Here is a 4256-nt window from a genome sequence, read left to right as displayed (position 1 = left end):
AGTAGGGGTCATCCCAAATAAAATGCTTAGCATCACTTTTTATTTTATCTTTTTAGGCCTTAGATGCTAAGGGAGGAAAAACAGAAGCAACTAAATAATTGACAATGTTAGCAAACCAGGGAGTAGAAAGAGAATAAGAAATACTATACAATATATATAAATGATCATCCGGGAAATCATCCCGAATGGATGAGTCCTCATCAAACACATGTTCGGTCCGACTCAAAATGATCAGCAACTAAATTTTGTGCTCCGCTCCTATCACGGATCTCCAAGTCAAACTCTTGGAGCCAGAGCATCCATCGGATCAACCTAGGCTTTGAATCAGCCTTCTGCAACAAGTACTTTAAAGCTGCATGGTCAGTATAAACAATAATGCGAGTACCAAGCAAATAAGAACGAAATTTTTCAAGAGCAAAAACTATGGCTAGTAGCTCTTTCTCAGTAGTAGTATAATTCGCTTGGGCAACATCTAAAGTCCTAGAAGCATAATATATCACCCTAGGCAATTTATCAATTTTCTGAGCAAGGACAGCCCCCAATGCATAATTGGATGCATCACACATAAGCTCAAAAGGGGTTGTCCAGTCAGGTGCCTGGATGATGGGGGTGGTAATCAGTGCTCTTTTGAGGCAATCAAAAGCCTCTTTGCATTTATCATTAAAGTCAAACTCCACCTCTTTTTGCAACAAGTTGGATAGTGGAAGGGCTACTTTGCTAAAATCTCTTATAAAGCGCCTGTAGAATCCTGCATGACCAAGAAAAGATTGCACCTCTCGCACGCAAGAGGGGTAAGGCAATTTTGAAATAACAGAAATTTTTGCAGGATCTACTTCAATGCCCTTATTGGAAATAATGTGGCCTAAAACTATACCTTGCTCAACCATAAAATGAAATTTTTCAAAATTTATAACAAGGTTAGTTTCAGTGCATCTATTCAAAACCTTTTCCAGACTATCCAAACAAACATCAAAAGAGGATCCATATACAGTGAAATCATCCATAAATACCTCTATGCAATTTTCTAAAAAATCACTAAAAATACTAATCATGCATCGCTGGAAGGTACCAGGGGCATTGCACAGGCCGAAAGGCATCCTCCTATAGGCAAAAGTGCCGAAGGGGCAGGTGAATGTGGTATTTTCCTGATCCTCAGGAGCAATAGTGATTTGCATATAACCAGAAAAACCATCAAGGAAACAGTAGTGAGATTTACCTGCCAGGCGTTCAAGCATCTGGTCAATGAATGGCAGTGGAAAATGGTCCTTTTTGGTAACCTGGTTCAGCCTCCTATAGTCGATGCATACTCTCCAACTGTTCTGCACCCGAGTAGGAATCAGCTCCTCCTTCTCATTTTTTATCACGGTGAGGCCGGTTTTCTTTGGAACTACCTGGACGGGACTCACCCATTGACTGTCAGAGATAGGATAAATGATTCCAGCTTGCAAAAGCTTGGTTACCTCCTTCTTCACTACATCAAGAATCACCGGGTTGAGTCTTCTCGGTGGCTGTCTTACTAGTTTAGCCCCATCTTCAAAATTTATTCGATGCATACATGTGGATGGGCTAATACCAGGAATGTCCGCCAGGGTCCAGCCTATAGCCTTCTTATGCTTCTTGAGAACTGATAACAGCTTCTCCTCTTGCTCATCAACAAGGGAGGCAGATATAATTGCTGGAAAACTTTTGCTATCATCCAAGTAAGCATATTTTAAATTTGATGGCAGAGGCTTCAATTCTGGTGTGGATGGCTGGATAGTGGTAGAAAGAGATGGCTTCTCAGCCTGTACCTCATAAAGAAAGTAAGAGGTATGTGTACTTCTTGAATCATGGTTAGTTCTATCTGACTCTATAAAATCAATCTCAAGAGGTAAAACATCAGCAGACATGTAATCAATATCAAATTCAGATTCACTCTCAGCATCAAATTCAGACATATGATCAAGTACAAATTCAGATTCAATGCATGAAGAGTGACAGGCATGCAGATTAGAATAAAGATCAGTCATGTATTCATCAACAATATGGTCAATTATTTCAACATGAAATACAGAAAGATCTTCAGATGGGTGTTTCATAGCATCAAGAATATTAAAATGAACAGTTATATCACCAAACTCCATAGATAGTGTGCCTGCATATACATCTATCTTAGTTCTAGCAGTTTTCATAAAAGGTATGCCTAGAATGATGGGAACTGATCCTTTAGAAAATCCCTCCTCCATATTTAAAATAAAAAAATCAACAGGGAAAATTAGCTCACCAACTCTAACTAAGACATCCTCTATGAAACCAGCAGGATAGGCAACACTTCTATTAGCTAAATGAATTACCACATCAGTTGACTGCAAAGGACCTAGAGATAGAGAATTAAAAATAGACAGAGGCATAACACTAACAGAAGCTCCTAAATCTAGCATGGCATTGTCAAACTTATTGTTCCCTATAATACAAGGTATGCTGAATGTAACTGGATCTTTACATTTTTCAGGGATTTGGGGAACATATTTACCAATCAATGCGGAGACATTTCTGCCCATACTAATTCTTTCACTTCCTTTAAGCTTCCGCTTATTAGTGCATAACTCCTTCAAGAATTTAGCATATCTTAGAATTTGCTTTATTGCATCCAGCAGAGGTATGTTTACCTCTACTTTCCTAAATGTTTCCAAAATCTCCTTCTCTGCCTCTTCCATTTTTTTGTTAGAAATTGCTCTTGGAGGGAATGGAAGAGGCATATGTTGCTTCTCTTTAGATTCACCTGCATAGAAATTGTTAGGTAACTTACTCTTTAAATTTTTGTCATCATCTTTTTCTGGAGTAGAGTGAGGTTGGGCAGATTCATTGGCAGATAAGGAAGATGCTACTGGTTGAGGTCCTTGACACTGCTTTCCTGACCTCAATGTAATGGCACTCACATTTTTGGGATTCTGGACAGATTGAGAAGGCAATCTATTAGAATTCTGGGACTGTTGTTGATTTAATTGTGTAGCCAACTATCTCATCTGATTAGTTAAGCTCTGAATGGAGGCTCTGGTCTCTTGTTGAAACTACATGTTTTGCATAGTCATTTTCCTCACAAGTTCTTCAAGGGAAGGTTGCGGAGGGGCCTCAACTATTTGTTGTTTCTGGGGCTGTTGCTGTTGTTGTTGGTGCTGGATTGGTGGAGGAACGTATGGTCTGCTTGGGCCAACAACATTTTGAAAATAAGGCTATTGTTGTTGCTGCTGTTGTGAAGGATTCGACCATCTAAGGTTGGGATGATTCCTCCATCCGGGATTGTACCTGTTGCTGGAGAGGTCATAATTATTCTGTTGTGGCTGATTTTGCTGCTGAGGTTGAGGAGGTTTGTTGTAGATGTTTGCAGTATAAGCTTCAGGCTGTTCAATTGCTTCAAATTGTTGCACAGAAGGGCAAAGGTCTGTGTGGTGGTCGGCAGAGGAGCATAAACCACAGAGTCTGGCGACAGGTGCAGATTTTTTATTCATGGCCAGTTGGGTTACCAAGTTAACCAAGGCATCTAGTTTACCTTCAAGCTTCTTAGTCTCACCTGATGAAGATGAATTCGTGGCTACTTCATGCACTCCTCTAATGACAATAGCATCATTTCTGGCACTGAATTGCTGAGAGTTGGAAGTCATCTTCTCAATTAAATTTCTGGCTTCAGCAGGGGTCATGTCTCCAAGGGCTCCACCACTGGCAGCATCTATCATACTTCTCTCCATGTTGCTGAGTCCTTCATAAAAATATTGGAGGAGAAGCTGCTCTGAAATCTGATGGTGAGGGAAACTAGCACATAATTTTTTAAATCTCTCCCAGTATTCATATAGGCTCTCTCCACTGAGTTGTCTAATGCCTAAAATATCTTTTCTGATGGTCGTGGTCCTGGAAGCAGGGAAATTTTTTTCTAAGAATACTCTCTTGAGGTCATCCCAACTCGTGATAGACCTTGGAGCAAGGTAATATAGCCAATCCTTTGCCACTCCCTCTAAAGAATGAGGAAAGGCCTTCAGAAATATGTGGTCCTCCTGGACATCTGGTGGTTTCATGGTGGAGCAGACAATATGGAATTCTTTCAGATGCTTGTGTGGGTCTTCACCTGCAAGGCAATGAAACTTTGGAAGCAAATGGATCAGTCCAGTTTTAAGAACATATGGGACATCCTCATCAGGGTATTGGATGCACAAGCTTTCGTAGGTAAAATCAGGTGCAGCCAATTCCCTTAGAGTCCTCTCACGAGGTGGAGGGTGTGCCAT

The 4256-nt window shown here is 40.5% G+C and overlaps 1 non-coding gene across 1 annotated transcript; it reads left to right on the top strand.

Moving 5' to 3' along the window:
• The first annotated feature begins 3771 nt into the window (after window positions 1-3771).
• On the top strand, window positions 3772-3878 carry LOC114368456. Its single transcript, XR_003657344.1, has one exon. It is a non-coding gene; the product is annotated as a small nucleolar RNA R71 (small nucleolar RNA).
• The last annotated feature ends 378 nt before the right edge of the window (window positions 3879-4256 follow it).

Source organism: Glycine soja, chromosome 1 (genome assembly GCF_004193775.1).
Source record: "Glycine soja cultivar W05 chromosome 1, ASM419377v2, whole genome shotgun sequence".
In the NCBI taxonomy this organism is placed as follows: domain Eukaryota; kingdom Viridiplantae; phylum Streptophyta; class Magnoliopsida; order Fabales; family Fabaceae; genus Glycine; species Glycine soja.
Note: the sequence above shows the minus strand (reverse complement) of the source record. Positions and strands in the feature narration are given on the sequence as shown.